This window comes from Musca domestica, unplaced genomic scaffold, assembly GCF_030504385.1.
Source record: "Musca domestica strain aabys unplaced genomic scaffold, Musca_domestica.polishedcontigs.V.1.1 21, whole genome shotgun sequence".
Lineage (NCBI taxonomy): Eukaryota > Metazoa > Arthropoda > Insecta > Diptera > Muscidae > Musca > Musca domestica.
The window spans coordinates 11725514-11738458 of NW_026712258.1; the positions used below are offsets into that span (position 1 = coordinate 11725514).

Consider the following 12945-nt stretch of genomic DNA (forward strand, 5'->3'; position numbering starts at 1 on the left):
CATTCGAAGAATTTTCTTCCAACACCACATAACATTTTTTTTTTTGACTTTTTTGCTTCTTCTGTTGTTGTTCAGGTTCAGTTTCATGGCTCCGTCTCGGCAAATTGTAGACAAATTATCCAAACAATTTGTCTTAGTTTTATTTTTAGTCAAAAGAAGCAGAAGAAGAAAAACGGCAGCAATGAACGGCATAGGAAATGAAGTTGCCTAAATTGAACTCGCTCAGCATTTAAATGGTAATGGTGGATTGCCTTGTCGAATGACTAGCTATGTCATCTCCTCAGCATTACTTTGCTAAGATTTTAGCTGGTGTTTTGTTGTTCAGTGAGTTTTTCTGCTTTTTGTGTGAAAACAACTATAAATCAATTTCCACATTGCAACAACAGGGGGTCAAGAGGCAGCATTAGTCCATGTAATTGTAGTCATCATCCAAGTCGAATTGAAATTTAAGTGCCTCCAGATTTGTGTGAGGCCACAGTCGAAAATGTTCATTGATTCATATGCGTAATGAAATTTATTAATAATATTTTATTTTTAACCTCAATCGATGCGAAATTTCACAGTGCATCTATTAAATATGGCAACTCTGGTATCAAAAAGGCCAAAGAGAACATAACTTTTTGTTTTTTTTTTGTCAAAAATTTCATTAACATATGGTAAATTTATAGAACACGATATTTCTTCAAAGCTCTCTTGCAATGCCTCATCTCTGGAGGCCTGGGGTGTGCTGGCCCCACCATGGGCAGATGATGTATTTATGACTACATTTTGGTGATTTACATAAAACATGTAAAATTCGTTAAACACTTGTACGCCATACAAATTAATAAGGCAGGAGAATAATTATGCAAATTATTATCTTGTAATAATGTTAATAACATTTCTCTCATGGGTTTTTGCCGTATCAGCTGGAAAGAATTTATAGCAATCTTTTCGATTGTTTTCTTTCTCCAAACCCATTTCAATGAAAGTTTTACGATCCATGTTATTGTGATTTGATATCTGTGTTTAGATGTTGCACAGTTCGTGCTTTTCCACAAAAGATTTATAGTCCAAGAAAAAAATATGTTGTTAAGTGTTAATTAAATGCATTGGCTTTTCCTAAGCCGCCCCTCCACAAATGACAAAAAATGGTCCACCCATAGCCAATAAATCATCCAAAAAACAATAGAGAAAAATTACACAGAATATTTACCGAAAAGGGATAGAAAATCGTTATTTATATACAATACCGCCCCGTTTAATCAGAAAGTAAACAACCAAAGTTTCCCTTTCGTTCTCAGCGAGCTGTAAACATAGCACGGTGTTGACATGTTTACACCATGATCATAATCGGCATACGAACAAAGCGCATAACGACAACATTGAATTATCACAACACTCATCTAAAGTGCACATATCCTTCCGACACAAACACTCGCAGGCAAACTGTCATATTTTCAACAATTGACATTTCAGTGATTGCCTATCCTTTCCTCTTGATACGCGCGTGTGTGTGTGTGTTCACACCACTTTTAATTTATTATGGGTAATGCTGAAATGCCAAACACTCGCCTTTTGATTGGCAACAGGATATCCGTGTAATAATCCATGACAAATTTCCAATAAAAAAAAAAAACCAACAAAATGTTGTAATTTCCATGAAAGCGCCACGTGGCTAAAACAATCAGAAAGCGTTTATTTTATTTAGCGAAAAATTAATTTTGAATTGAATTTCCGTAGAAAATGTAATGATTTTTCAAAGGCTTTTTTCCTTCAAATGAATAATATTTGCCAGTGGCCAGCTTCTTCCGTCAATATTAAAGTTGGTCCATACTTTACATAAAAAAGTCATGTTATATAAGTGACTCTTTAGGAAATAGAATTGATAAATATAATAAAATGCACTAACCAAAAAAATAAAAAATAATCATACATAAATCGCGGTTATTTTCAATAACTGGAAAAAGTTTATTAACAAAATTACGTTTACAAGTTTTAAATGGAGAATTTATATAACATTTCTCATTGCATTCTTATTTCTCTCTCTCTCTCAAATAAAAGTGACATCAAAAGAAGGCTAATAACACGTTTACATGCAAAATATCTGCGCGGGTTACCCCTGATAATTGACCAATCACAATAATAATTATGTATGTTTTCTATAGGCAAATTAGGTGTGATTTATCAATTTTCAAAGTTAAAAGTGATAAAAATAATGTATGTAAACGTACTTCAAGTTTAAGATGCATCAAGGCTTGAGAACATTGATATGTCAAAAAAATTAAATTTCTTTTTAAATATAAGTAGATTTTTATATGTTTTCTTATACGACGTCATTCGAGGGTTATTATAATACGCTTTTTTTAATAATTCTTACAAATTTAAATATTCTTTCATTCAACATTTTCAATTGTTAAATTGGTTTTGCAGTTCATTGTCCCAGCAGCTGTGTCGATGCGTCTACCTATATTATTCTACCATGGAACTGGCTTCCTGTGTAAACTTATAAAATTGGACTTGGCTTTAATCTACCAGTTCTCCGAAAAGACATTAGGAAGAAAACTTTTAAATAATATTGCAATTTCTGATTGGAGAACTAAAGGCTCTATCAGATGAAATGCTTTTTACATATGTAATGTCAAAATTTCCATACGTAGAAGTTGCACTATCGTGTGATCCAGTGATGAGTAAAGTACATACCTGCTTTTTCGATCACAGCAGGGTCTATTTTTATCGGAAAAATATAATTTAATAAAAAATTATGTTTGTGTTGTTGCATGAAAATATCTAAAATTAAAATTTGGGGAAAAATCATCCATGAAGTGTTATAATTTTTATGAATGCAATATAATCGAAAAGGAAATAAAAAAAACATATGCAAAAATTATGAAAATACAGATGGATAATAAAGGTGTCAGCGCATATGTACAACCGATTCCGTCTAATAATACCTTACCCATATTTGACTCTTCAGAAATGCTCGGTAAACTTAATCTCAGTAAATGTTAATAATCTTTATGTTGCTAATTTTAATTCAATTAATCCCAGAGTTTTTTATTTCTTAATACATTCTCCCATTTCGCTCTGAGACACTCTTTCATTGAATATTGTCTTTTTATTATTTATTTCAGTTAATATGAATGCTCTTTAATTAACTAAAAATATAAATATAGCTTAATGTGGTTCACCTGCTCTTGATAGTGAATAGTTCGATTGAACTAGGTCGCTTGGTTTCTATGCAATAGGTCCCTCTGGTTAAATAATTGTTACCAGATTTGGACTGTTAACACAAAAGTTCTTCAGAGAGAACGATTCGAGAGAGAACACTTGGTAGAAAAATTGCTTCGTGCAATCTCTTCTTCCTGAGGTAATCAGTTGTTTTTGATTATCCAGCGATTTATTTTTATGCAATCAGTTTTCTGTGATCAGTTTCAAAACGGCAGACTAATTATTCTGTTTTCTTGGAAAACAAAATCTTAAGATGGGAAATTCTTCCGATTTTAGTAAAACTTCCACATTTTTGCGAACTCTGCTTCTTCTTATGATGGATACATTGTTTTGACAAATCAGCTGATTGCTTATAGGCTTATACAGGGTTAATGTTTGTCAATTTTTTTCAATTCTCTTAGGAAATAGAGTAAAAAAAGAAATTGCTGGGCAATTATTGAAAGAAAAGTAACCAGGGAGACCTAATTTTCTATTTTGAAAAATTCTAAAAGAATTTTAATTTATTGTAATTCTTTGGTTCCTCTTCTATTGAGCTTACGATTCACCGTTTGACAAACAGGCAGATTTTTCATATCATTAAAAGTTCAAAGTACGCATCTTACAGAAGTGTAGATTTTTGACATGAAATGAAGAAACTGACTTCAGTGTGAACGTAGCCTTAATCTAAATTCTGCCACTAAGAAAATAAAACAAAGTAGCAGGATTTCCGCCATTTTTTCAACTTCTGTGTTTATTTGGAAAATAGTTTAGCAATTTTATTTATCTTTCATATCAATTCTTTATGAACTAGTTCCCTCGTACAGATCTTGACAGCTCGATCTAGTGTTACCATTAAAAAAAGAAAAACAAATAAACATGGAATCCGCATTAAGGCAACACAATATGAAAAGCTACGATTAATTGCATTTTTGTAAAGAACACAAAACTTTTGAGGAAACTTTTATTTTAATACATTTTCTAAATTTTGTACCCATGACATCTACAAGACATGAGACAAGTTTGAGGTATTACCATCAATATTTAACAAGTATTTTCACTTCCTCTGTGTCCATAAAAATCTCCCCCATATGGAAAAAAATTGACAATTATTTTCCAAAACCCAGCATATGACACTGGGTGATGAATTTCCATGGACTTAGCTAATCCATCATAATTATACTCTTCAAAATTTGGAAGTGGGAGAAATTTCTAAATTGATGCACTTTCTAATATTCTATACAAAAGAATGCATCAAACATTAAAATTTGTTGGCGACACTTAAAAAGTTGTCAGAGGGGGATTATGGACAAATGTCTCTTCCACTTGTTGTCGTTTTTCCATCTTCTTGTTAATCCATGAAAACATAATCAATTTGTTTCAATTTCAACTATGTCCCGGGATTATCTAATTTAAATATTCTTTATCTTCGGCTGTGGACTAAGAAGGTGGGCTTCATTCGGCCTACCGCCTCTGTTACGCTGCGGTATCTTAAATGAAACAAATTGCTTTTTAAATGAAATGTAAATTCTATGGCAACAACACATTTAAAATTTGCCCCTCTTTTGGGCATTTAGAATGGGATGCGTTTCATTAACATTTACCAAAACAACTTTCATTTTCTTTTCGAAAAGAAAGAAACAAAAAAAAAAATTGAAAATAAAATGCACTTAAAAAAAGAGAAATGATGTTCAGGCAAACCTACATTTTCCTGTATTACACAAACTTCTTTTTTCTTGTTGTTGTTGTCCATGGGTTTTATTTTTGTCCATATATGAAGTGTGCATGTACGCCAAGGGTGATAAATGATTAGATGTGTTAGAAATGCACTCAACTGTCAAACCAATGTAATTTGACATATTAGATGTCACACACACACACACTCCCGACTTTCTTTTCCTGGCAATCCCAAAACGGTTTTTTTTCACAAAGCCTGGTTACCAGCCACTTGTATTTTATTCCATCGCTATAATATGGATCATTTGGTTGAAGTTGTCAAAAAACAAGTAAGACGACCCCCACGCTCAAAGATTGCAACAATGAATGCATAACCGTTATGTGATAATATTCATACAGTGTTTAGACGAGATGCATTAACTTAAAACCCAGTGGGTGGTAGCATTGCCGTAAAATGGGTAACACTTGCAATTTTAAGTCACTTTTCTTCAGAGGTATAGGAAGATATATAAAGTAGTTCAATTGGCAAACCTAATAAGTAGTTGACCCGAAATTTTTAAATTTTTAAAAAAATATATATATTGGAAATTATTCGTAAAAATCTATTAATAGCACCAACCAAAGTGAATGAATACATATTTTTAATTTTTTTCTCAATATTAGCTTTTTCACTACATAATTTTTGCTATTTTCGGTATACTTTCTTGGTTGTGTATGTATACGTAAACAAACATCAGCTGAGCGTCATTTATATATTTACCCCAGAGGATTAACCTTCTATAGTGTAAACGCGCATTTCAACTGTTTACTACACCAGCCAAATACCTTAAATGTTATTTTATGGAATTTTTTCGATCTTTGGATGTCTTTTATTTGTGTTTTTAAGGCTGATTCTTATTGGGCTTTAATGATCATAAAGAATAAATACAAATTACTTATTTCATTTTTTATTTACCCGACATTTCGTTGGGACTTTCCAATTTCTTGAGGGATAATTTTTAATCTGGCAACGACAAGGAATAAATAATTTTAATTTACCACAGGGTTGGTAATTTAATCTACAAATAATTTTGTAGAACAGCTGTTTTTTGTTGACAGATGCCATGTACTGTAAACGAATGCAGGTATATGCATCAACGCTTGTTAACACTGATATGTCCAAATTTTTAAAATGGTTTTCAAAATTAAGTAGATTTTATATGTTGTCTAAAGCAACGCCAATCGGAGGTTGTTATGATATGCATTTTTCAACAATTTTTACAAATTTGGATAATTTTTTATTCAAAATTCTCAATTTCAAAATTGGTTTGACACTTCATTGTCACAGCAGCTGTGTCGATGCGATTACCCGTATCTTCTACCATGATATGTACTTTGCTAATGTATTTCACAACTGAAATGTCGTTCATGTATCAAACGATATGTAAAACTTTTACATATGGGAAATTTGACATTGCATCTGTGATAAACATATCGTCTGATATAGGTTTAAACTTAGATGCAGTTTCATCAAACCAATCAAAATGGAGCAATTTGATATAATAAAAGACTTCAGGGTACATACACCATAAGATAGTACCTCAGATTTTCAGAATTTTGATGGTTTCTTACCCGTTTGAATTCATTCTTTTCCACTTTTTTAGGTCAGAACACATAAATACAAGTTTCGTAACTTTATTTCAGCAAACAAATGTGAAATTTATTTCATGTTTGTCAACTACTCCAAGTACCAGACGGAATACACAGAAAAGACGTGACGAAATAATTCTGGAGCTCCTATGAAGAACCAAAAAATTCTAACGGAATTCAATTCTCCACCCACTCCCCCTACCAAAAAAAAAGTATTTTTTCAAATAACTTCAAGAGAATAGACTTTGTAATCTCCGTATGCAAACATTACGACCAATACAAGCTTCAGCCTAACAATGAAAAGAGCAAACATAGAAATTTTCGGTATTGCCCACGATGAAGTTAAAATTCCCAAGAAATGTTCTAAGAGATGCAGTGATGGATAGCTAGAAGTTGGATAAATGACTGGATGATGCATAAATACCAACAACACCCACTGCAACTAAAGCATTGACGATAAACTTCGCCCTCCCACAAAAAAGAAAATACACAAATTCCCATCACACCATCTCAAGAAAAACGAATAATCAGCATAAAAAGGTGCAGCAGCATTCTGTCAAATTAACTGGTGAAAGATTCTTTGCCCAACCGATTCTTCATAATTACAAAGAATATTAAGACCTATAGCCATTGTTTATTCTTTGTTTGGCCACAAATTATGTTCAACATAATTATCGTGGTCACCTTGCTGCGGCGATGACCTCCGCATAGCCCAAGCATTTCTCCATTCTTTTCTTTTCTAATTATCTAGACAGGTGTTGAAAGCTTACATAGCAAGTATAACAGAACGCACAAGACTAGAACTCCCACACTTGTGTTTCTTCTTCTCTAAATTAAGATGTCATGTAAAGCCATTGACACGAGCTTTGTTTGAACTCGGTATGATGGTGAAAATTTATTTAAAAAATTAGAAAAATTCCACATGTGAATGAACACCACCCATCCATAAATATTTATGGATGTTAACAGCATGTGTTTTTTTTTTTTTTGTTAAGTTATGGGACATTGACTGCATTTCCAAATTCGAAACAATGACAAAATTAGGTGACCCAGCAGCATGAATTACAATTTTGGTATCAAAGTTTTGTCTGGGTATCGTAGTTATGAAAATCAATATTTATATGTGTTTAGAAATTATGATACTCTATTACATTTGCATAAGAATGTCGTTAGAACAGTGGGTGAGAGGGCAATATTAGTTTGTATTCACCTAAAAAGTGTAATAATATTATGGTGACGTTTTATGGGCATCAGCGTGTAAAGAGTACCTCAGTACAACCACCGATTGGAGTCGCATAAGAGAACTTATAAAAATCTACTGATTTTTGAAGAATAATTTAAAATATTTTTGACATATCATTGTTCGCAAGCGTTGATGCATCTATCTGTATTCATCAATTGTACATATGTGCTTTTTCGATCACAGCGAGCCCTATTTTCATCGGAAAAATAGAATTTAATCAAAAGTGATTTTTGTTGAGTGAAAATATATAAAATAAAATTTGCGACAAAAAGTCATCCATTAATTATTATAATTTTTTAGAAACTACAATATTATCACAATTTAACCAAATAAAATAAAAAACATATGCAAGTGTGTGATGTCAACAATTTTGAGTCATATGTAAACTGGCTATTTTGCCAATACATGAAAATATACGTTTATAATAAATGTGACAGCACATATGTAAAACCCCTATCGTCTGATAGTATCTTTAAAGACAGATTCAAGACTTACAAGTGGTGACTGGCTTTGACAGCTTATTGAACAACTGACTTGTTACAAACATTGTCGTACACTGCTAGAACTACAAGCTTACAAAAAAAAAAGAAAAACATTATATAAAAGTATTTCTAGACAATGATAGTTAACGCATATTATGGTAGAAGAATGCATAATACCAATTTTGAAATTTAAATTTTTTAATGAAAAATTGATCAAAATTGTAAAAATTGTTAAAAAAAAGACATGCATATCATAACAACCTCCAACTGGGATCGTATAGGAAAACTTATAGAAATATACCTATTTTTGGAGAAACAAATATTTTGACACATCAATATTCCCAAGCGTTGATGCATCTACCTGTATTCTTCTACCATAATGCATATGTAACCTAAACTACCATTCTTACCATGGTCCCAAACATTTTAAGTATTTTACGTAACATCAATTTAACTAGATTTTCCTGAATCACAATAAATGCAACATTGCAGCTTATACTGGCAGATTGAAATTGCCGCCTGAAATAAAAGGATATTTCAATAACTGACTACTCCGCTAATGATGTTTACAATTTGATCACATTTCGATGCTGTTGCAATCTAATCACAAATATTTTTTTATTTTGACATACATTGATCATTTCCTTCATCGTTGACATTTCTAATCAAAACAGCATAAAATATAAATCACTTTAATGCTCAATTTACATGTCAAAATTAATCAAATTTAAAATACATTAAAATATGGCGCAAAAACAAATGTAAACGTACATAGAAGCGGCGTGGAATTGAACGACATATCACCGAAAATATTTGGACAAACATTCCAATCAATGTGATTACATATCTAACACGTTTTCCAATTTACAAGTTTATTTTTTTTTTTGTTATCTGTGTGTGTTTTAATATTTTGATTCATAATTGCTTAAATGGAAATGCTTTTAGCAAGTCGAAGAGGAAATTATTATCGAACCAAAAAAAAAATGTAATGTAACACCACTAATTCCCATTCAATCCAGTTTTTATGGCTAATAAAATGTGTTCAATGAACTGTAAAGTAACTCTATCCAGACACGAAACAAACAAACAAATCAAATCAAAATAATATTTTGAACTTTTCAAAGTTTTATTTGCCATCGCATTTTGAATGACTGCTACGTGTTCACTGTGTCTGTGAAGAAAGTGTGAAAATTAATTTGTTTTCCGTTTAATACCAAATTATGGTTCTAATAAACACGAAGTGTTAAAAACATCACAACAAGTCATTTACATTTGTGACGATGGCACTGTTTTTATTATTAATTAACATTAATTCTATATTCGCAGGGTACAAAAACATGTTTTAGGCAGTTCTTACAACATTAAAGCTGTTAACGTAATTCTTTTGAGGTATTTTATATATTTTGGACGATATCAGTAACAAAATTCTGTTTCGATATAAAATCTAATGCCAGGTGTCTAATAATTGCATTTTTTGGTCCATTTATCTGAGAGAACTACAGCAAAAATATGGAAATTAGAATAAACGCATTACTCGTTTTTTCCTGTGAGGCGTTGAGTTGGGTATTTAGTTCATGAACCCTTTTCTCAAAAGGAACTAGTTCCTAAATTAGGAACTAGTTCCTAAACATAGTCCCTTCTCTCCAAATAGTTTCAATTGAATGCGGTTCGTTTGAACCTTCACTTTCATCTTTAATGTATTTATAGTATTTATCGTGTTAGAAGAATGCAGGTAGGTGCATCAACCCTTGAGAACATCGATATGTCAAAAATGTATAAATGTTTCTTCAAAAATAAGTAGATTTGTATATGTTTTCCTACACGACTCCAAACGGAGTTTGTTATAATATTTATTTCTTAAAAAATTTGAATAAATTTTCTTTCAAAAATTTCAATTTCAAAATTGGTTTGAAAGTTCATTATTCTTCTACCATGGTATTTATTAAATAATTAAGATCATAGTAAAATAAACCCGCCACCGAATTTTTATGTCACGCGTCGTCGATAAAACAGCAACCGCGAGGATAATTTCAGCTTTCATGATAACGCGAAGAGCGTTCATTCTGCCGAGGCTGTAGTGGTGTCTTTGACAGTTTTACATATTTTACCTCAAATTTATCATTGCTGAGACCTTTTTGAGATGTAAATATGCTCTTACAGTACGTTTAGTTTGTAAATGATTTAGAAAACCAGTCAGTTTAAATTGTCAACTCCATTGTGTATACCTCAAAAAATCTTCATAAAGGAGATTAACGTAAATATGCACTTAGTCTGTCATTCGCTTATTTTACCATATGACTGTATCTGCTCTCTCAAATACATAAGCGGTCTTTCTGTTGCTGTCATCTGTTTTGTCACAAATCAGATGACAGCAACACAAGGTCGACGTCGGTAATTGGCGAAATTTTGTATATATATTTTTTTAATATTAGGATATTCTGTGAATATTAGGAAGTTTTCATCCTCTGAGATCATATTTATCGAAATAATAATTAATAATAATTAATAAAAATAATAATTAAAAAAATACAACAAAACCGTAGCGATGGATACATGTGCAACACTGTCATTAAAAAAATAATATTGTATACTCTACTTAAGTCCAGTTTTTTATGACTATTACTACGATTACATTTAACTTATTTCAGTAGGAACTCAAAATTAATGATGGCGTTTTTTCTGACATGAATTACTGATTACTGAAAATGTATATACAAATTATAAATACATTCTATAACAAATGTGAATTGGAAATCGGTGCATTATTAAGAGTAGTCATAAACGACTCGTTTGCTACAAATCGTAAATATTAACATTTGACACATCCCGAATAATCACAACATTTTCTTCAAAATCCAAATCTTTTCGTTGATACGATGTTTAAATATTCCATTTGTTAACTTATTTCTGGGCGTTTTTTTATTTAATTTGGTAAACTTTTTAGAAAATAGTTGCAATCAGTGTAAATGATATTTTCTATAGGCATACCTACAAAATAGGCCATTAATACTATTGACGTATGAATTTATGTTGACATTAACCTTTCTTTTTCGATTTTGCTCCACAAAATAACACAACCACATCCACTTCACAGTCAAATAAAAAACAAAGGAAATAAAGTAAATATAGAAATAACGAAAAAAAAAACACAAATTCTTCAATAACACAACAAGTGTCAAAGGTCAACAATTTCACACGTTGTTAATAACCGACAATATCATTTCACAGGTTCACTCCATCCACACTCGGGATAGCAGTGCGAAGAATGCATGTTTGTGATGCGGTTTCTTCCTTAGCTGAGATTTCAAAACAAATATTGAAATAAAACACATTTTCTATTCGTGTTAAATTTCACTTTATTTGCTGTACATATTTCGAATAACTCGTCATAATCATAAAATGCCCTTTTTTTTTTGAAAATGTTACACCTTCATAGGTTGCTGGGTGGCAAACAAGACTGTGCAACACATCAATGGATAGGCGCTTGCCATTCCCGTCCGTCATTCATTGCCTAATATCGACATTTAATTGTTGTGTGCTCTCTCAAGTACTTCTTTGGTATTGGCATTGGTATGTATGTGCGTACGTACATACGTATGCCGCTAATCATTCATCATTATTGTGCGTCATCATCGAAATATGTAATGTGATTTGTTATTTAGATTTCCATTGGGTGCAGAGATTGGTGTTTATAATCTAGCGCATATCTACTTGTAAAAAATAATAAAAATATGAACTCAAAATAAGTGAATTAAAAAAAAAAAACAAATAAATAAATACCTATTTCCTATGGAAGATGAGAAAGAAGAGCGAGAGAGAACAATGGAATGGCGGCTGTCTGTCATGTTATTGCGGAAGAGTTCATATTTGCTCTCTATGTGTGGAAAGACGTAGATCTCTTGCATCAAATCTTTTGTTATATGTTATGGCATAAATAATAAGAAATATTCGTATAACATCGGCATTCTTAAGCAAACGAATCACTTTAATTTTTTCATGAGTGTAAACAGAACGTCATCGTCGACGTAGTTGTTGTTGTTTGAGGTTGTGAGACGGTTAGAAGTATGAGTAAAGTGTATAGGGCCCCTATCACAATGAGTTGGTATTGTGTGCGTTTCATGTGCTTGCGTTTAGATAACTTTTTGTGTTTGCGCCATTCAAAGGGCGCCGTGGCTTAGTTGGTTAAAGCGCCTGTCTAGTAAACAGGAGATCGTGAGTTCGAATCTCGCCGGGGCCTACAGTTGAAAAACTTTTTTAATATATTTTCTTTATTAAATAATAATTTTACCATGAACTTAGGAATATAAGCAGAATAAAAGTACTTAACTGATATAATTGATACATTACAATACATTAGTATTGTAAGAATTTTATTGTGGTTGGAAAATTTATAGGTAAATATATTTGTATTATTGTGTTTCCGTACTTTACTAGAAACTAGAAAAAGATAGAATTGTTTAATTCAAGTGGAAAAATGCTATGGGAACGAAAAATACTAAGTGTTTCAATTTGTCTTATTTTTAATTTGAATTCCCTTCATCGACAAAATTTATATTGTGTAGTTCTTCCTTAAAATAACTTGAAAATGACTTTTATTTCCGAAAATTACCTTTACCTGACCTTTATTTCTGTTTGTGTCTGTTGTTAAGATATGGAGGTGGTTTTGGAGATGCGTCCTATATTTGTAAAAAAAACTACTAAATGTCACTACAATTGGTATTGGGTGAA

The 12945-nt window shown here is 31.6% G+C and overlaps 1 protein-coding gene and 1 non-coding gene across 2 annotated transcripts in view; both read left to right on the forward strand.

Annotated features, from left to right (window-relative positions):
• The window catches only part of LOC101891896 (uncharacterized protein DDB_G0284459-like), a 182025-nt gene that overhangs the window by 136065 nt on the left and 33015 nt on the right, over nt 1-12945 (forward strand). The gene's annotated exons all lie outside the window — the stretch shown is intronic.
• TRNAT-AGU (transfer RNA threonine (anticodon AGU)) lies at nt 12381-12454 on the forward strand. The gene has a single exon. It is a non-coding gene; the product is annotated as a tRNA-Thr (tRNA).